Source organism: Prionailurus bengalensis, chromosome E4 (genome assembly GCF_016509475.1).
Source record: "Prionailurus bengalensis isolate Pbe53 chromosome E4, Fcat_Pben_1.1_paternal_pri, whole genome shotgun sequence".
NCBI lineage: Eukaryota > Metazoa > Chordata > Mammalia > Carnivora > Felidae > Prionailurus > Prionailurus bengalensis.
In genome coordinates, this window is record NC_057360.1 from 14,815,971 (window position 1) to 14,838,371 (window position 22,401).

Consider the following 22,401-nt stretch of genomic DNA (forward strand, 5'->3'; position numbering starts at 1 on the left):
GGGACTCAAGTCTCTTTAAGAACCCATCTAAGGAAATGTGAAGTGAAATTTTATAGAAACATATTTTTCCCTCTATAAATATTAAGTATACATTTTCAGAATCCTTCCATGGACTTATTGGATAGAAGGAGAGGTGTACTAGGGAAACATGGAGCAGTCTACAGTAGGGAAATGATAAGGATTGGCTGGCCATGTACTCAAAGTCAGTCTAACAAATATTGATAAACTTCTCTCTTAGGCTTGGCAAAATTTATTTCAGACAGATATTACTTCAATTAGTGTGTCCCATTTTCCAAATAAATCATAACAGATACCCTGCTAACTAAAATATTTCCATATTAAAATCTCATCTGCCAATTATCCAGCCATTCTACTCTTAGATATTTATACAAGAGAAATCAAAACTTATGTCTTCACAAAAATGTGTTCATGAATGTTCATGTTAGCATTATTAATAATAGTCAACAGGTGGAAATAACTCAACTGTCATCTGCTGTTGGATGGATAACGAAATGTGCTGTACCCACACATTGGACTTTCATTCATTTGACCATAAAAGGAATGAAGTACTGATACATGCTACCACATGAACAAACCTTGAATACATTATGCTAAGTGAAAACCAAACACAGAAGACTGCATATTCGAGTGGGCAAATCTTTGGAGACAGAAAGTAGACTAGTAGTTGCCAGGGGCTTATGACTGGTGTGGAAATGGAGGTGATGGCTAAGGGATGTGGAGTTACTTTTTGGGGTGATGAGAATGTTCTCAAATTTATTGGGGTTGATGGTTGCACAGGTGGTGAGCTACTGAATTGTACACTTCTAATGAGTGAGTCGCATGGTATGTGAATTATAGCTCAGTAAAAGTAATAACATGACACTGCATCTGCCGGACAGTTCGCCACCCCAAGAAGCGGTACAAAAATCCTTTTAAATGTTATATGTTCTGATTTCAGGATCAAAAATAGGGCTTTTGTAACAGCATTCCTGGCACTCTGGTGTCGGGGAGGCAAAATGAATGATACAGTCCCAGCTCCTAAAGAGTTTAAAATAATGTTGAGAGGTAAATCTTACATCAAGGCACACTTAGAGAAATCCTGTTTGTTATCATCTTTATGACTTTTCTTTTGGGAGGAGAGATGTTTTTGTTAGGTCAGAATTTTTTCTGTTCAGTGTGATGTACTTTTTGATATATTCATTCCACAGATATTTGTAAGTGCCTGCTACATTCTAGATACTGTGCTTATAAAGGAGGACCACTGGGCTGCCTGGGTGGCTCAGTTGGTTAAGTGCCCGACTCTTGGTTTTGGCTTAGGTCATAATCTCACAGTTTGTGAATTTGAGTGCCACATTGGCTCTGTGCTAATAGTGCAGAGCCTGCTTGGGATTTTGTCTCCCTCTCTCTCTCTCTGCCCCTCCCCTGCTCGCTCACCGTCTCTCTCTCTCAAAAATAAATAAACATTAAAAACATTTTTTAAATTAAAAAAAAAAAAGAGAGAACCACTGTTTCATTTTCTAGCTCTTCTCAAAATGATGTTATCCAGGGAAATAAAGGTTATGAATGCTAGGACTGCCACTTTCAGAGGTGTTGTGGATGCTTGGAAGGGATCTCTCGTGAGGCTCTGGGGACCCTGACACAGATGAGCATGACTGTTCATTGGCTCTTTTGTCCTGAGCCAGCCATTTATCTTTAAACTATAGTTTTCTTCTTCTGTAGAAAGAGGAGGCTGGATTCTCTCAGGTTCCTTCCAACTCTGTATCTTGGATATGTTATGGGGGATGTTGATCTAGGTCATTTCAGAAAAAGTTTTCCCCTTTGTGCTGCTTTTAAGGAAAGAAAATGTTCAAAAACACTTTGAAAGAGAAACTAATTTTATAGTTTGTTTCATAAATAATGTACATTTTCCAGGGTGACCTAAAACACTGAGGTTTTATGTTGAAGAGTTATTACCTTACCTCTTACATATAGTGTGAGTACATCACACATGTAGCTAAAAAGGACAGCTTCTCTCTACTCCCAGAAGGTGTTGGGATTGTATCCTTTGCCTATTGTACTGGATTTATTTACAATTTTAGGAAGAAGAAAATTAATAATGAAACTTAAATAATCACCCATAATGTTACTGGTTTCCATTTACCCCATTATTGAAGACTCATTTATTTATCTCTTGCCATCTGTTGGCATTTGATCAAAAACCAAAAGATGCAAAAATGAGTCATGGCTTCGTGTGTCTTACTCTCTCTCTGTACCCTTTCCTTTATGGCTGTGAGTGAGAGAGAAGGTGTGTCATACCCAAACCCACTGATAGCCAGTAATGGAGGAAATGAAGGGAACTCTACAAAGCTCAGGGCGAGAATGTGTGTTTGTTGTGGTGACTAGCTTGGAAAATGAAAGTTTGATGTTGTTTTCCTGTGATAATTATTTTGACCTTCCAATGTTATAGTCCTAAGAGAGGAAGAAAAGCATGAAACAGAGAGAAGTTTGTATAGTACACATTCCCTGAGATAATGAATATTCCATGTGTTTTTATGAATGTTGAGTTCTGGAGCCATTGGGCAAAAACATTATTATGGGCTAAATGTTTGAGTCCCTCAAAATTCGTATGGTGGAGTTATAAACCCCAATGCGATGGCATCTGGAGGTGAGCTTTTCGGAAATAATTAGGTGTAGATTAGGTCACGAGGGTAGGACCCTCATGCCCTTATAAGAAGAGAAAGAGAGATGATGTTCTCCATGTGCATGCACGGAAGTAAGGCCATGGGAGCATAGAGTGAAAAGCCTACGATGGAGGAAGAGGGCCTTCACCAAGAACTGAATCTGCTGGTATCGTGATCTAGACTTCCCAACCTCCAGAACTGTGAGAAAGTACTGTCTGCAGCTTAAGCCACCAAGTCTATGGTATTTTGTTGTAGCAGCTGCTGAAGATTGTGTTTGCTGTTTGTGAATGAGCTGATTTGGTGTCTTAAATTCCCCAGGATATATAGATTCATAGTGAACAATATTACTTTCTGCCTCTGGGACTGGTATAACCATATTATCTCTCTTCTTACCATACACTTGCTGTGCTAGCAAGAATCTGCTAGCAGTAGAGCTAAGATAGACACTTTGTATTGAATGGAGCATACTGGTCACAAAGACAAAATCATGGATCTTTTCCTTCTGTAAGGGGATCTGAACAACCAATAGGACTTCTCTTGTGGAACCAGGACCTAGGAGCTGTTTTAGGAGATGGAGCTGTCTGTCCCACAGCACATGTGAATAGTGTCACAAAAGCATTTTTAAAATCTTGTATCCTAGCTACCCAAGTGTGGAGGAGACCTAGTGGTCATATAGTGCAATCCTTTGTTATATAGATGAAGAGGCCCAAAAAAGGTTAAGTGACTTCTCCAGGGTCCTACAAGCCATGAACAGAGTTAGGTTCAGCACCTTGATCTTGTGAAGCTCATTCTGTTGTTTTTTTCGGAGTCTTATTCCTCATACAAACATATGGTGTATGTTTGTTTTTATTTAAGAATTTGAAATAGCAATTTGTTATATTCTTTACATGAATATGTAATATCTTAAAGAAAATAGGTATTATACAGCACATATTATCTGTGTATTTCTTTCTTTAAAAAATTTTTTTTCATGTTTATTTTTGAGAGAAAGGGAGACAGAGCATGAGTGGGGGAGGGGCAGTGAGAGAGGGAGGCAAAGAATCTGAAGCAGGCTCCAGGCTCTGAGCTGTCAGCACAGAGCCCGACGTGGGGCTCAACTCGTGAACAACGAGATCATGACCTGAGCCGAAGTCGGGCGCTTAACCAACTGAGCCACCCAAGTGCCCCTATAGTTCATTCTTTTTAATGAAATGTCTTTTTTTCTATTGTGGCAAGAACACTTCATGTGAGGTCTACCCTCTTAAATTCTTAAGCGCAGAGTACAGTATGGTTAACTGTAGTCACAGTATTGCACAGCAGAGCTCTAGAACACATTAATCCTGTAGAACTGAGACTTTATACCTGTTGAACAGCATTCTCCACCTACCTGTCCTCGCCAGCACCTGGCAACCACCATTCTACTCTCTTTCTGTGAGATTGACGGTTCTAGATACTGTGTGTACACGGATGCAGACAGTATTTGCTTTTTTGTGGCTGACCTCTTACCCATAGCACAGTGTCCTCCAGATTCATCCATATTGTTGCATATGGCAACATTTCCTTCTTTTTTAAAGACTAACATTGAATAGTATGTATTATACCACATTTTCTTTCTTCATTCATTTGTTAATGTACTTTATGCTTTCTTTTTTTTTTCTTTTTCTTTTTCAAGTAATTTTCCCACATAGAACAAGAAACTGGGGGTTTTTGTTCCTCATTTTCCCTCTTACAGTGGTGAACACAGTGTGCTACACATGATTGTTTCTCGATAGTCTATTCACTGTTTCACTCTGTAAAACATAGTTAGGAAAGATATTAACTATCCCAACTTAACCAGTTTTGAAATTAAGGCAGAGACCTGTCTGGGTTTACCAACAATCTGCCTCAGTAGGCTTAGCCGATGTCTGGAGATGATAGTACCCCTGCCTCAGAGGATTATTATGTCAGATTAAACCACAAATTCTTTGTCACTTCTCCCAGTAAGAACTGGCATTTATTTCTCCTCCCCTTAAATCTGGGCTGGGCTGTGATTGCTATCATCAGTAGAGTAAACCGGAACTCAGCTCTGAGCCTAGCCATTAAGACATCTGGCACTTTCCTCCTTGGTCTCTTAGAGCCCTGAACTTTGGTGTGGAAAGTTCTGCTACTCTCTGGAGGCACTACATGGGGAGAGAGAAGGAAAAGGCGCAGCAGAGCCCAGGCTTCCAGCCATCACTGCCAAGGCCTCAGGCATGTGAGCAAGGCTGTCTCAGCTTTTCCAACAACCAGTTCACCAGTTGAGTACTCTCAAGCCTCTGCTGTGCAGGAGGTCCTGCTGAGCCCTACCCAATCTCTTGACCTACATTATTGTGAGATATAACTAAATGCTTTTTGTTTTAAGCCACTAAATTTAGAGGTAGTTAATTATGCTGCAGTGGAGAGCAGAGTAGTTGTTATAGGAAGTCATTGAGTTTATACATAAAAAGCGTATAGAGCAAGGCCTGATTAATAAATGTTAAGCATTTTTTCCCCCTCATCCCTCTCTCCTTCTGCTTCCTCCTCTACTTCTTCTTCTTATTATTATTATCATTTCCTATGGTTTCTAAGATAAATCAGTGACTGAGCTAAGTCCTGAAGCTCTAGATCTTCAAAATCATTTTACCTCATGTCCCATGACACTGTACCACACGTTCTGGAAGGGATCTGTGGCACTGCTGTATTTCCTACGTTTTCACTTTTTTTGTTATGCTATATTATAACCTGAGGCAGCCACAAGCCACTTGGGCACATGAGATTTCAATTTGGCAAATTATTTATAAATTTCTACTCCTCATTCATTCAACACATATTTATTAAGCATCAACTCTGTACCAGGATCTGTGTTAATTGCTGGAAAAGCAGGAATGAATAAGGGAGATCAGCATCCTGTCTGCTTATAGCTTAGTGAGGAAGTTTATTAATAAGTGAACAGATAAAAATATTTTCAAGAAGAGTGCTGTGGAGGGAATACATGTGGTGTTCTGAGAGGGAAAAGCAGAGGGAAGCTTTTGGATATGCCAGTCAGGGAGGACTTATCTGAGATAATAGCAGTTAGTTGAGGCCTAGAGGGGTGAAATGAGCCTGTCATGTGAAGAGTGTGGGGAATATCATTCCAGGCAGAGAGGAGCAAGCACAAAGTCCCTAAGGAGGGAAAGATCTAGAATGGAAGGGAAGCCAGGGGCCTGGTGTGGATGAGGTGGGAGAGCTGAGTGGAGGCCAGATCATTCAGGGCTTTGTGTGCTCAATCTTGGTAGGAAGTTTACTGTAGGTGAAGTGGGAAACACTAGAAAGGTTTCAACAAAGAGTGGCATAAGCTGATTAATATTTTAGAGAGATCACCCAGGATGATGTAGGGAGAATGGATTCACAAGGGGGAAAAGTGGAAGCAAGAAGAGCTTTTGAGGCCATTAGAAGTCCAAGCAGAAGATGAGGGTGGCTTCTTCCAGAGTAAAGGAGATGATTTAAAGAGAGGTCGGGGCTCTGAGTGGTGGAGACAGAATGGCATTGAGATTGAGGTACAGGTTCTGGAATCAAACTCCCTGGGCTCATCATCCCAATTTTAACACAGATGATGGGACCTTTGAAGGTCCTCCCTCAGCATGGTCTCCCTCAGCAACATGATTCATTGTCCTCAGTTTCTCTCTTTGTAAAATCAGACTGATGATATTTACTTGTAGAAATATTGTAATATACTTATAAAGCACTTTAAAAAGTTCCTGGTGCATAGTAAACCCTCAGTAAGTGTTCTCTATTGTTAAACTTTAGAGGTGGTACCTGTAGGACTTGCTGATGAACTGGATTTGTGGGGTGAAGGAAAAGGATGAAGCAAAGACTTATGTCTGCCTGCAGGTGGACTCTATAATTCCCAAGCTGAAATAATAATTTTCCATCTCTGTGCAGTATCTTGGTACTGGTTTTTTTTTTTTTTTTTTTTTTTTTGGTATGACATGATCTTATCTTACACCCAGTATTATATTTTATAAGTGTATGTAAGTCTGTGTGTGTGTGTGTGTGTGTGTGTGTGTGTGTGTGTGTAACTGATGATTTTTTTGTTAGCTTCTTGAGGATTGGAGCTGTGTCTAATTTACAGAGTCTAAGACAGCAATTCCCAGCTAGGACAGTAGAGGGGAAGGCCAATGAAGATTGTGGGTCTTCTCCCAGTTACAATCTTACCCTGCCCCTTCCCCCATATGCTCAGAAGATTCTGAAACAGTCAGCAAAATGAACCATTATTGCTGATGGGGCTGCATTTTTCCCTATGGTGTTTTGGGGCAGGAAAAGTACTGGGAACCCCATATGCTAAACAGTAACATTGCACATATGGTGAATTGAGAATGGCTGTCTTCTCTATGGTATTTCAAAGTTGCAGATAAAGAATTACTCATGTGAAATGATGATAATGTTAACTGTGTCAATACTTGGAAATAATGAAGAATAATGTCAAGGAAGAAACCTAGTTTAAAATAGTATATGCAATGAATTGTAATTATGTAAAATATTAAGGATCAGAGGACAGAACTAAATAATAGCTTTTGGTTAAAGTTTTATTGGCTGTTTTTCATACAAAGTTAATTAAAAATGAACCTAAATATTCCCAAGTGTCTTTTGTACAGCATTAACTTTTCAGATGCCTCGAGCAAACAGGATTCCTTTATCAGATAAGCTTATGCGTAGCTTTAGTAGAGATTTCCCTCCCAGAAATACACAGAACATAAAATCCTATGGGCAATAAAGTTTTTCACTTTGTATTTTTAAGTTTTCTTCTAATTTAACCTCCAAACACCTTTCCCTGAGGGACACCAATTAACATTTCCTGGAACTTATGCCTGCAGAATGGTCTTAGGAAAACACAGGTCCTGGCACACCTTACTTCCCAAAGTGCAGAAGCCTCTGTGATTCTACCAGGAGCTACTCTCACTTGATCACAGGACAGGGAGCCTTTTATTGTGTATGTTACTAAAATCTTATTTCTTTACCTTTAAAATTACTTAAGAGGAATTTGATTTTCATATCTGATGACATTTCAATAGGTAGTTCTGTTTCAAGCTACCAGCCAAATAATTAATATAAAAATCAGACTAAATGCTAGTGGAAATTTGTCATTTAAATAAACCAACTTGTGGGGTGCCTGGGTGGCTAAGTCTGTTAAGCATCTGACTCTTGATTTCAGCTCAGATCATGATCTCACGGTTTGTGAGTTCGAGCCCCACATCAGGCTCTGCACTGACAGCACAAAACCTGCTTAGGATTCTGTCTCTCTCCCTCTCTCTTCTCCTCCCCTGTGTGCTCTATCTCTCTCAAAATAAATAAAAATAAAATTTAAAAAAGTTTAAATAAACCAACTTGTAATGGAGTCATTTATTTTATTAAAAAAAATTTTTTTTTTTTAACGTTTATTTTTGAGACAGAGAGAGACAGAGTATGAACAGGGGAGGATCAGAGAGAGAGGGAGACACAGAATCTGAAACAGGCTCCAGGCTCTGAGCTGTCAGCACAGAGCCCGATGCAGGACTTTAACTCACAGACCACGAGATCATGACCTGAGCTGAAGTCAGACGCTTAACCAACTGAGCCACCCAGGCGCCCCTGTAATGGATTCATTTTTAATGGGGGAATATTTCTGGCATGAAGATAGCCTTCTCTGATTTATTGATTTAAAAAAAAATAATAATTTGGGGCACCTGAGTGGCTCAGTTGGTTAAGCATCCCACTCTAGATCTTGGCTCAGGTCATGATCTCACAGGTATGTGAGATCGAGCCCTTACCTCAGGCTCTGTGCCAACAGTGCAGAGCCTACTTGGGATTCTTCTTGTGCCCCTTCCTTGTTCATGCTCTCTCTCTCTCTCTCTCTAAAAATAAATAAAAAATAACTTTAAAACTCAGTAGATTGAATTTTCTTGGACAGTTTAATGGGAAATTTTATCCTATGTCTGGAACCTTCCATTAGGGAGAGCACAAGTGAAGACAGGATATTGGCAAGAAGTCCTGAGGCATGCTGAGGAAGCTTTGGAAATTGCTGGTCCTCTCAGCTTTTTCAAATTTTGAAACTGTCATAAACAATGATATTTCTGTTTTTTTCTATTTATTTTTTCTTGAAATGTTTTTGTTAAAATGGGATGGCTAAATCATAAGCTATGACAAATCCTCTAGCCCTTGTTATATACTGTCTGATTGAACCAATTCATTACTTTGTCATATAATGCATTTAAAGAATTCAGTAAATATGCAATAGGGCCTCATACTTGTTTTAAATTGTATTTCTTTATTACAAAGCCTGCACCTTTCCCACATGTTTTGTCACTGTGTTTCCTAATCTGTAGACTACTTATATCATTTTAATTCTTGTTAAGCTTAGCCATTTTGATGGCAAGTTAGGAATATGCTCAGGATACAGAAATAAAAACTGAGTATGAACCACTCAGTTTCTTCTTCTTTGGGACAAGAGAGTCAAGTGCAGTTTATTGAACCAGATAGCCTCCCCCTCCTCCACTGCCCCATTTCCTTCACTGTAGAATTGGAGCTCCATGAAGCAAGGACCATCTATCATGTTCATGTACTATGTACTTTGGAACACAATTGGTATTTAGTAATGGGAAGAGTGAGGAAGGAAAGAAGGCAGGAAGGCAGACAGACAGGAAGGAAGGGAAGGAGGGAGGGAGGCTGGCTTTTTACTTCTCAGAAATGGCCTAATAATAAACAGCATGATCCTTTAACTTATTTATCATTTAACAGTAGAAAATATGCTTTGGTTCTCATTATAATACTTCCTCAATCAAGTCCCGTGAATTCACTGGTCCTATTTTATGAGAGGCCTGTAAGGAGGTTCTCTAGGGTTTCATCTAGTCTTAAATGATGCTGTGATCCAGTACATTCCATGCAGAACTTCAGTCCACACTCAGCTAGAGATTATATGTATATATAGAAAATTCTGTCTCCTGTTTTTAAATATATTTTTTTAATGTTGATTTATTTCTGAGAGAGAGAAAGCATGAGCAGGGGAGTGGCAGAGAGATAGAGGGGGACACAGATTCCGAAGCAGGATCCAGGCTCTGAGCTGTCAGCACAGAGCCCTATGTGGGGCTTGAACTCACTCATGGAACCCGGAGATCATGACCTGAACTGAAGACAGATGCTTAACTGACTCAGCCACCCAGGCACCCCCAATTCTGTCTCCTTTCATTTCCTGGTACAAACATGAGTGCCCCTTATTGGTCCCCCTGCCCTTGCATGAATGAGTGTATGCTGACACTCACATGCTCATTCCTGCCTTGGAGTCTTAGGATATTTCCCCTCCTAAAATACCCTCGCCTGTCCTCTCCACTCGTCTACATCCTTCCCACCCTTCGAAGTTCTACTTAAGTCATATTTGAAGCCATAAAATCATAGAGCTGCTTCAGTGCTTCATCTTTGCTTTCTGTATTTCCCTGTACAAGCTCCTTCACCATTCCAGGGAGCCCCTGCAGACCCCTTGAGTGCAGAGAGTATCCTCTTGCCATCTGCCTTGTGGGGCTGTGTTGCTGCCTACTTCTGGTGACATTCTCAAACCTTGGACAGGTCCCTGGCTGTCCCCTGGGGCAATCCCCCCTGCCTGAGGCTGACGTGGTTTGAACTCCTACGCACAGCTCCTCTTCTGCCCTACTTCTGGATTTTACTGTAACTCGCTTAGCAGCCTGAGCTGCTGAAGGTGCAGAAAGGCCCTGTGGGTTTGCTTTTGATAATGTTCAAATTGTTTCCAAAAATGTTCAGCATTTCCTGCCCTTGTTTTTTTTTTTTTAATTTTTTTTTCAACGTTTATTTATTTTTGGGACAGAGAGAGACAGAGCATGAATGGGGGAGGGGCAGAGAGAGATAGAGGGAGACACAGAATCGGAAACAGGCTCCAGGCTCTGAGCCATCAGCCCAGAGCCCGACGCGGGGCTCGAACTCCCGGACTGTGAGATCGTGACCTGGCTGAAGCTGGACGCCCAACCGACTGCGCCACCCATGCGCCCCTTTCCTGCCCTTGTTAATAGGCCCCTTGCACTCTTTTCTTTCTTTCTTTCTTTCTTTCTTTCTTTCTTTCTTTCTTTCTTTCTTTCTTTCTTTCTTTCTTTCTTTCTTTCTTTCCTTCTTTCTTTCTTTCTTTCTTTCTTTCTTTCTTTCTTTCTTTCTTTCTTTCTCTTTTCTTTCTTTCTTTCTTTCTTTCTTGGCCCTCTTCCCTTATTTTTTATTATCCATTTTGCACAGTCCTCTCTTCGCAGTGTTTCTCATCAGCAAGCTGCCATTTTCCCCATTGTTCATCTTTGTTTCCCTTACCCTATACTGCCCCTCTCCGAAACACCCAGCTCTCCCCAATCAGTCCTTCTTTTTATGTCATAGCTACCACATTTTCCCCCTGGCATCCAGTTATTGGCATTGCCCCTTCTATCACTTAAGTAACAAGCTTCTTAAGGACAAAGTTTCTAAGCCATTTAGTGGAAGTTTTCATATCAGACTGATCTCAGTTCAAATGTGACTTATGACCCTAGTTATTTGACGTTTGGCGAATTACCTCGACTGTTTTGAGACTCAGGTTTTTTTTTTTTTTTTAAGTTTATTTATTTTGAAAGAGAAAGCGGGGGAGGAGCAGAGAGAGAGGGAGAGAGTGTGTGTTCAAAGAGAGAAAGAGAGAGAGCAGGGGATGAGCAGAGAGAAAGGGAAAGAGAATCCCAAGCAGGCTCCACGCTGTCAGCCCAGAGCCCGATGCAGGGCTAGAACCCTGAACTGTGAGATCATGACCTGAGCTGAACTCAAGAGTCCGATGCTTAACCAACTGAGCCACCCAGGTCCTCAGAGTCTCAGTTTTATCCTCTCTTAAAGAGGGATGATGAATTCCAACTTCCACATATTGTGAGGTTCAGTGAGGTGATTTATAGACAGTGCTTGATGTCACAATGAATAATACTCCTCTTCCATTTCTGTGTCTTACTTTTTCATGAGGAAGCTACTCCACTTCTAATAGGATTTGTAAGCTTTCTACTTGTTCATTTATCTAGTAAATATTTGAGCACTGAGCACATGGCAGGCACTGAGGTTGCATTGGAAATACAGGGATAAGACATGCTAGACAATGTCACTGCCATCACAGGGCTTATAGTCTAGTGGGAGATTCAGACAGGTAAGCTGGCATCTCATGCTCCATTTTTCTCCCCCTCACATAGGAAAAGCACAGTGAGCATGTGCTTCCACTGTGCTTCATGTTAGTGTCCCCAGCAAGTTCCCCTTACCCTCAAGGAGCTGCAGCTGTAAAATTGGCTTATATGTCAGGGAGAATGATAATTCAGAGAAAGAACTGACCATTTACAGAGGGGATGGGGGAAAGAAGCAGTCACTGAGGAGTTGGGTTGGGAAGGGGCTGCTGGTTGTTTTCAGGGAGGTGAGGAGAGTTGCACAACGAGCCAAGCCACATAACTGCAAAATGACAATATGAAATTATATGCCTCCTCTGGGCAGTTAGAGAGCTTCAAGGGATTTAGTTCTGGTTGTGTATAAGCAGCCAGGGGGAAAATGGTAAGAAATGTGCTGGTGGATGGTCATGAAGGGCCTTGAACGCCATGGCTGAGGCTTTGTTTTTTTGAAAGTGCATGAGAGCTGTTGAAGTACATACAGAAATACATTAGAGAAATCCAACTGCTGGTTCTGTAAAGAAGTGGGAAGGAACAGTTGGGATGCAGAGGGCCTAGCAACTAGGATGCCATCTGCCTTTAACAAATGAGGAAACTAAGGCAGAGAAAGGTTGTAAAGGAGTAGAGCTGGCATGTAGACCTAGGTAGTCTGACTCCAGAGCCTACATTCTAGCAATATTTGGTTGTCTGATTTAGTAGGTCTGATTTACATCTCTGTTGAGTTCCCAGGTGATATAGAAACTTTAGGAGTTGAGAAGACAGTAAAACCATGGAGCATGGGAAGGCTCAAGAAGGGAGAGCAATATGATAGTAAAAACAGGCCCTTTTGCAAAAGTTGTCCATGACTAGGGGGTAGGTACCTTAGAATCAGGGCGACTCAACTTCTGTAGCCTTGTAAACTGCCATAAGACACATGGGTACTGAAGGCAGCTGAGGAACAAGTTCATCAGGAAATTCCTAAGACGAGTGAGGGATGTATTCCAGGCAGGGGAGGGGTTGTGAGCACGGCTTGGCTGTGAGAATGTACCAGGAAATTAAGGACTTAGAGGAGGTTTCATGTTGGGAATACATGGAAGATAAGTGACCACATAGATTCAAGAACGATTCTAGAGGGTCTTATAGGTCCAGCTCTTGAGCTTTAGATCTTACTGTAATTGAAAAATTTAGTGGAATTGGTTTATTCAGAGCGTTCATTTGAGGGTGGTATGAATTATCAGTTGGAGAAAGGAGATCCCGCAGTCCTCCACCCACTGTCCCCCATTGCCTGAGCAGAAGTCAGGCTCAAAGGACTTCCTCAGACCCTCACATATGACAATTGCAGCTGGCTCCCTCTTTCTCCTTCATCTGTAGTTCTGAACTTAACACTGTGTATTATCATTTACTTCTCAATTTTTTCTCTGACTTTTTTTTTTTAATGTAATTGCTTTGTTAATCTTCCATTTTGGTTAATTTTCAGGTCTATTTTTTTCTCACCTTTTAAATAAATATCTTACATCATAGATGGAAAGTAGAATTTAAAAAATGTTTATTTTTGAGAGCGAGCGAGCGAGCGAGCATGTAGACACACAAGTGGGAAAGGGGCAGAGAAAGGGAGACAGAATCCCAAGCAGGCTCTGCACTGTCAGCACAAAGCCTGAACTCACTCGTCTACATCCTTCCTACCCTTCAAAGCTCTACTTAAGTCATATTTGAAGGCATAAAATCCTAGAGCTGCTTCTGTACTTCATCTTTGCTTTCTGTATTTCCCCGTACAAGCTCCTTCACCATTCCAGGGAGCCCCTCCAGACCCCTCAGGTGCCATCTGCCCTGTGGGGACTATTGCCCTGCCTACTTTTGGTGACATTAAAAATAGTAGGGGTATCTGGGTGGCTCAGTCAGGTAAGCATCCAACTTTGGCTCAGGTCATGATCTCACAGTCCGTGAGTTCGAGCCCTGCCATTGGGCTCCATGCTGACAGCCCAGAGCCTGGAGCCTCCTGTGGATTCTGTGTGTACCTCTCTCTCTGCCCCTCCTCTGCTTGCATTCTCTCTCTCTCTCTCTCTTTCTCTCTCTCAAAAATAAAACATTAAAAAAAAAATAGTGGTCATGTCCTCTAAATTGACTTCTCAATTCACTAATTTTTAATTTTAAAACTCTACCTTTTTAAAAGCCCTGATCAAGGAAATGAATGTAAGTGGAGAAGAAAAGAGGTTTGAGGACCAAGTCATGGTGCCCAACTAGTGTTTAGAGTTTCGGAAGTAGAAAGGAGGCAGCACAGGCACATGAGAAGGGGTAGCTAGGGAATTAGGAGAAGCAGCACTCCTGGCTACCCTGTGGTGTATTCCCGCTCCCAAACCCTGGCTCTGGCCCTCTGTCACCTTCTCTGGCTCTCTCCCACTTCATACCATGTATGTGATGTGATCTGAAGTGGAGTTTATGAACAAATGGTCAAAGAATTTTTGAGACGTTTGCAGTGCAAAAAGGTGTTTTTATTACAGCACAGGGACATGACCCATGGGCAGGAAAAGCCACACTGGGATTGTGAAGAGCAATTGATTATAGACTTTGGAGTTGGGGAAGTAAAGACAAAGGAAGTTTCCAAAAGGATTTTCATATGTTAAAGAAGACATACAGGACCCTCGAGGCCTGGCGGTTGTCCTGCTATGGTTCCTTTTGCCTCTAGCAAGACATTAACATTAAGATTGGGAGTTCCTGGAGGAATGTCCTATTCTGCCAGGCTCAAGTATTTGTCAAAGGGCTGCAAGTTATAAGGAAATTTGATTTATTTTAATGTTTATTTATTTTTGAGAGGGAGGAGATGGGCAGACAGAGAGGGAGACACAGAATCTGAAGCAGGCTCCAGGTTCTGAGCTGTCAGCACAGATCCCAATGCGGGGCTCAAACTGTGAAATCGTGACCTGAGCTGAGTCAGACGTTTAACCTACCAAGCCACCCAGGCGCCCCAGGCAATTTAATTTTATCGACATTTCTTTGCCTTTGTTCTACACATTTGGTGGATGCGGATGCATCCCCTTCACTGCCCAAAGGTCAGTGTGTTTCATGGACCTAAATTGTATGTTTGGGAATATCCCAGTGGGGTCATGACACAATGTAAAGTGATGAAATTTGAAGAGGGCTTTGCGAGCAAACGGCTAAGAAAGAATTCTTGAGACATCTTTGATGTAAAAAGGTGATTTTATTAAAGCACTGGGACAGGCCCTGTGGGCAGAAACAGCTGCCCTGGGGCTGTGAAGAGTGGCTGCTTGTATACTTTTTGGTTGGGGGTGGGTAGAGATAGAGTTAGTTTTTAAGGAATTTCAGTATGCGGAAAGCAGGGTCTCACAGGACCCTGAAGATTTAGTTATTGTCAAGATAACATTGCATTTAGTTTTTAAGGAAGTGTAAACATTAAGGCACTAAGGCAGCCATAAACCTCCTGGGGAGTGTTACACACTGGAGGTCTCTGACATCTATCAATGGGCTGCAGGCTGTAAGGGAATTTAATTTAAACTGCATTTTTCTTGCCTTTATTTCCCTCATCAGAAGCAAGATATAATTCAGTATTGTGCATTTTCTTTTCTTAATGTTCCTTAACAACCCACAGCACAGCTTATTTCTCACTTCATCATTTTTTTTAAGTTTATTTATTTATTTTGAGAGAGAGAGAAGAGACAGAATGCACAATTGGGGAGGCAGAGAGAGAAGGAATGGGAGAGAATCCCAAGCAGACTCCACACTGTTAGCACAGAGCCTGATGAAGGGCTTAAACCCATGAACCATGAGATCATGACCTGAGGTAAAGTCAAAAGCCAGACGCTTAGCCCAATGAGCTACTCAGACGCTCCAACTCACTTAATTTTTAGGCTTAGGCCTCAGGTGATTTCACAACACAATTTTTCTCTGGTCTGCCCACCCACTTTTCCCTTAGGCCTTGTTTTAGTCCCGTTTTCCAAGAGCCTCACTGGGAGAGAATGCCGAAATTCTGTTTCTCTATTAAACAGAGAAATTTAGCCTCCCTTTGAGCTGTCTTTCTCTTTTAGATTAAACATGGGGTCCATATTTACATAAGTAATGGCTTATTAAAATATTTCTTCAAACGAAAATGTTTTATTCCCCCAAATAGCTTTGTACTCCTCTTACAGAAACCACCTTATTACTTATAGCTTTACAAAACTCCATATGCCCCACTCCTGACTTCATGTCTATTCTATGTGCAACACAGTGCTTTTCCAGTCAGTGTACCTGTTAAAGAACAAAAATTCAACTGAGTAAATTTGAAGATCTAATTGGCTTTATTAAGCAATTCATTAATGGGGCAGCATCCCAGTTAGCAAGTAGAAGGAACTCTGAGTAGGGGTATAAAATGGAAGGGTTTCAATTTTTAGGGTTTTTTTTTTTATTAATTTTTTTTTAATCTTTGTTTTTGAGAAAGAGAGAGACAGAGTGCGAGCAGGGAAGGGGCAGAGAGAGATGGAGACACAGAATCTGAAGCAGGCTCCAGGCTCCGAGCTTGTCAGCACAGAGCCCGACATGGGGCTCAAACTCATGAAACGCGACTTCGTGACCTGAGCCAAAGTCGGACGCTCAACCGACTGAGCCACCCAGGTGCCCCTAATTTTTAGGTTTTTAAATTTATTTTGAGAGAGAGAGAGAGCAAGAGCGAGTGAGCGTGCACACATGAGCAAGCTGGTAAAGGGCACAGAGAGTGGGGAGAGAATCCCAAGCAGGCTCTGGTCTGTCATCATAAAGCCTGACATGGGGCTCCATCTCAGAAACCATGAGATGATGACCTGAGCCAAGATCAAGAGTTCAACGCTTAACCGACTGAGCCACCCAGTTGCCCCCAAAATGGAAGGTTTTTATAGGAAGGATGGGGGTCAAGAAGTTAATTAGCAAAAGAAAGGATTGTTTTAGGCCAAGTCACTTTGTTTTAGGGGGAAAGAGCAGAGGGTCTTATCCTGCAGATTACCTCCTCTTTTTTCCCAGGATGGAGAGGACTCCTGAGACAGATTAATTCATTGGTGTTCGCTGTTAAAATTACATTTTAAAGGAAGTTGAAACTGCAGTTATGTTAAATATTAAGACCCTGTTTAGTGTCTTGGCCTAAATGGCTCCATTTTGGAGTCCATTTGTGACTTTCTTTTTAAATACCCAAGAATGTAGTAAAAAGAAAAAGAGTCCTAGAAATTGCATCAGTTTGATGGGTTGCCACAGTTGATTATAATAATTCTGTTTCTATGGTACTTGGTAATTTTCATTTTGAAATTACTAATTATGCAATTTTATTTTAGTACCAAAGTAAGTAATAAACAAAGTGTACTTATAACCAAACATTAAAAAATACACTTTAAAAAGATGCAAACCCACTTAAACTTTAAAAATCCAATGTAATAAAGTATATTTAAAGCAGGAAATCTGACATCATGTCAATATTAAATTAAAGAAACACAAGTTTGATTTCAAAGATACAGTTCCCAGTATTAAAATAAAAAAAACTTGGTCTAAAAGTCTCTTTTATAAATGATTATGAGGTGATTGTTATAGAGCTTGTGCCAAAAGAATCAGTGATTGCACAGTACATTAAGAAATAAAGTCAAAGGTTAGGTCTTCAGTTTGTACATCTAAGCCAGTTTTCAAAAAGTGAAGTGATTGTGGAAACTGTTCTTGTTTAGAAGAGGGGTTTGTCTGGCCTGCTGCCTGTTTTATAAATATTTATTGGAACACAGCCATACCCACTTATCTAGTATTATTTATGACTTTATAATAGCAGATTTGAGTAGTTGTCACAGAAACCATATGGCTTGCCCACTGCTTCTCAGGACTAAAATACTTATTATTTGCCCCTTTATAGACAGAGCTCGCTGACTTTGCTTTAGAAGGTCAAAACTGTTGCTACAAAGTTTCGGTTTCACCATTATGGTATTTTAACCCAGCTACAAATATAAAAAGTTAATTCTAGTCTTAATAAGATATTTTGATGGAATAGTTGCAATTATTGTGAAAGTCTTGAAGTTGATGTTGTTTCAGGTGTGATTTGAGTAAGGTATATGATCTTTTTCTTTTTCTACAAAGTAGCATACTTGCTAAGTTATTTTGGCAAACCATTGAGACACAAAATGTATGATTTAAAAAAACCCTTTTGTAAATTACTGGGAAACTAAGAGTAACTACTAGGTATGGTTGAATGAGATACATTTGTAATAATTTAGTTTACATATTTTGATAGTTCACTTGCGATGTAAATTAAAATAAAATAATTAGTTTTTACATAGTATGAGAAGACATAAAAATAATTATATAATAATTTACCAAAAATAGATAAATAAATTTGTTCTTGTTTCCAATACAAGATTTCTGAGATCAATGCCAGCTTTCTAAAGAATATTAATAAACTTGGGGCACCTGGGTGGCTCAGTCAATTAAGTGTTCAACTCTTGATCTCAGCTCAGGTCTTAATCTCAGGGTCAAGTTCAAGCCCTACATTGGGCTTTGTTTAGCGTGTGAAGCCTACTTAAAAAAAAAAAAAAAGAATATTAATAAACTTACCATACCTCTATTTTATTTTATTTTTTCTTTTCCTTTATTTAATTATTTATTTTTAAATATAATTTATTGTCAAACTGGTTTCCATACAACACCCAGTGCTCATCCCAACAAGTGCCCTCCTCCATGCCCATCACCCACTTCCCCCTCTCCCCCACCCCCCATCAACCCTCAGTTTGTTCTCAGTCCTTAAGCATCTCTTATGGTTTGCCTCCCTCCCTCTCTGTAACGTTTTTTTCCTCCCTTCCCCTCCCCATGGTCTTCTGTTAAGTTTCTCAAGATCCACATATGAGTGAAAACTTACTGTATCTTTCTCTGCCTGACTTATTTCACTTAGCATAATGCCCTCCAGTTCCTACCATTATTTTAAAGAGATATTTTAGAAACTCTTAGCTCAGAAATTCAATATGGTGTTTTTAGCATCTACTATGAGTCAGTATTGGAGGAAAATGTCAAGAATCCCTCAACTTTTCCCCCATACTTTATAGAGTTCTCCTCTCCTGTCTCAGGAAATGGTTGAATCGTCTCCAAGGCTAAACTCCTACCTGTGACTCTCCTTCATCCCTTCTGTTTCTGCTGAGGTCTTGCACATTCATCAAGCCCCCAGTAGTTTCCAGTAGTTGTTTCTGTTTACTGAACCTTATTAATCTGATTTCTATTCACTATTCTGCTGAAATTGCTGTTGATAACTAATATTCTACTACTGATTGCCAAATCCAGGGTTCTGTTTTCAGTTTCATACTGTTGACGATTATCTTCTTGAAAGTCCTTTGGCTTCTATGACTCCCATTTCTCCCCAATTCTCTGATTTTTTGTTTTGTTTTGTTTTGTTTTGTTGTTTCTCAGTGTCTCTCTCTCTCTCTCTCTCTCTCTCTTTTTTCCTGAACCTGCCTCTGGCTGCTTCTTGAATTTCGATGCTCCTCAGGATTTTCTATTTGTTCTTCACCACTTTCCCTTTCCCTTAATGTCCTTCAACTTTTTATGGGTCCCTTTCACTTTGTGTCTCTAAACTTTAGTGAGATTCCAACATCCAGACCCTTAAGAATTCCTGTTCTCTAATTCTATCTCCTTTTCTATTTGGCCTAGACCCCAGGATGCATCTCTCTCTTTTTTTAAATGTTTATTTAATTTTGAGAGAGACAGAGAAAGAGAGAGAGAAAAACACAAGTGGGGGAGGGGCAGAGAGAGCTGGAGACACAAAATCCAAAGCACAGAACTGCGAGATCATAACCTGAGCCCAAGTCAGACGCTTACCCCTCTGAGCCACCGAGGCACCCCCAGGATGCATCTCTCATTGCCTGAGCTTCTCTTACCTTTCTTAAAATACCTTGACACTGGATCTATCCAACAGACTGTCTTTTTCACATTTTCCTGTGGGCTCTTGTGTTCATCTGCAGAAAATCACAACTGGGTGATCTTCAAACTGAGCTGAATGTTGCTTAAAATCCTTTTCTGTGGACTTGCTCTCCTTCTTCTTGGATTGCTTCAAAGGAGTTTATTTTCCATCTTTTCCAGTTAAAACCTCCTTAGCCCTCATCATCATTCTTACAGCAGATAGGCTTGCCTATAAGAAAGTGAAAACTTGATATTAATCCATTTTGTTGTCCCTTCACCTTGAGACTTCATTATATGTACATATATCTTTGATTCCATTCCAGCTACTCTGAGTAGGAGGTATCTGTCTAAAAAATTGACCATTGATACATTTGCTACTTACACTTCAGATTTCCTCTTTTGTCTCTTGTAGGACTGGGGTATTTTTCTTCATCAGACACTTCCTCCCCATCTTTTATTTTTTTTGAGAGAGAGAGGGTGTGCCTGAGTGGGGGAGGGGCACAGGGAGAGAGAATCTTAAGCAGGCCCCATGCCCAGTGCAGAGCCCAACTTGGGGCTCGATATCATGATGGTAACATCATGACCTGAGCTGAAATCCAGAGTTGGATGCTTAACTGACAGCGCTATCCAGGCCTGTATTTTCCTCCCATCTTGTATTTTTAACCACTCCTTCTCCGAGTCAAGTCTTTAAAGCCTACAAACATACTCAAATTTCTCCCATATTTAGGGAGCTACTATAACTACAAACACAATCAACACTCACTACATTAAAACGGGTCCTCTTATAAGTGGCTGTACCACCTTTCTAGAGAGAAACAAAATACTCAACGTTTTTTAGCCCCCAATTTTCTCTGCTTATAAATGTAACTTTGGGGCGGGGGGGGGAAATTTGAAGATTTACAGTTAAATAAAATTGCATCTCTTTTCAAAGCTTAAATGTCAATGTGTGATTTTTTTTTAAAGAATGATAGTAAGCTGTATTTAAGGAGAGATTTTCAGTCAGCTAGAGAAAGTAAAGTCAGATGGAAATGGCTTATCCAAATTCTCCCTAAGTCATTAATCTTAGGTATTATTGTATCGTTTGGGACAGAAATCCCAACTCAAATTTGCTTAAAAATTTGAAGGGATTTATTTGTTTGTGTAACTGGAAGCATCAAAACTGGGTTTGGTTTCAGCTGATGTCCAATATAGTGGCTCACATTATATCTCAGTAGACTTTGTTTCTTTGTTGTTGTTGTTGTTGTTCTGCCTTTTATGGCAATTGGCTGTGGTGGCATTGTTCTCAGGCCTCTGAGCAGTTCCCCACCCAGCATATCCATAGTGGTGTAAATCTCCCATTTGTGTACTATGCAGCCAGAGGACAGGAAGAAGTTGTTTCAGTAGCTACTTTAAAAATTCTGAATTAATTCCTTGGCTTAAGGAGATAATATGCTGATTGGTTTAGCTCCCACTTCTGGAACTGGATTGGGATCAATCCTAGCCAAACAACATGCCTAAGAATGGGGAGGGCTGAATTCTCCAAAGAGAATGAGGATATTTTTTGAGAAAAGTGTGAGGACAGATGAACAGATGTCCATTCTTGCCATCTTCCTGAGCCAATATCAAATTGAACATAGGCTTTTTTTAAAAAGCAAGAGTTCTGAGGTGCCTGGGTGGCTCAGTTGGTTAAGCATCTGACTTTGGCTCAACTCATGATCTCATGGTTTGTGAGTTCAAGCCTCACATCGGACTCTGTGCTGACCACTCAAAGTCTGGAGCCTGCTTCAGATTCTGTGTCTCTCTCTCTCTGCCCCTCCCCACTTGTGGTTTGTCTCTCAAAAACAGAATAAACATTAAAAACATTTTTTAAAAAGGGTAAGAGTTCTATGTGTTGAGTGTGATGAAACAAAGAAAGAAGCAATGGTACTGAAAGCAATCATCTACAATACCCTTTCTTTGGTTCCAGAGTAGGAAGGTCTTCTGGTTTGGATCATTATCTTTTGGGATAATGGCTAATTATTATTGGATGGGACTGATGCCACATATGATGTTAGTGACCTTTCTTGCACTATAGTCTCCCTAAAAATTCATGTTCCTGACAATATCAGAGTTCATGTGTATCTCAACTCAGTGTCAGAACAGCAGTCCAACCTTACTTATGACCAGAGCTTGATTTTCTCATAGTATCTCCCCTCCCCACTCCCTTCCCACCATTAAAGGCCAGAGCCCATCTCCCCCAACATTATTACATTAAAATAAGAGGTGATTTTGTTAAATTTTGTTTTCATCTTGGTTAACTTACTCATTGAGATCAAGGGTCTAATGATTATTCATTCAATTACTTTATCTCATTTAATAGCACAGGCAATAAATCTCCAGTCTAATAGGCAAAATTATGATTATTGTTGTCTTATAATTGTTCCTATAGTTCATCAATGATCTTCATACATACTCACCTTGCCTTATCTCCTTAGATGAAGAAATTCATAAAATGAACCTAAAATAAAATTCGATACATAATACTACATAATGAAATCTGTGACATTAAAAAATAATATTCCAGAATAATATTTAAATTTTTTTTTCAACGTTTATTTATTTTTGGGACAGAGAGAGACAGAGCATGAACGGGGGAGGGGCAGAGAGAGAGGGAGACACAGAATCGGAAACAGGCTCCAGGCTCCGAGCCATCAGCCCAGAGCCTGATGCGGGGCTCGAACTCACGGACCGCGAGATCGTGACCTGGCTGAAGTCAGACGCTTAAC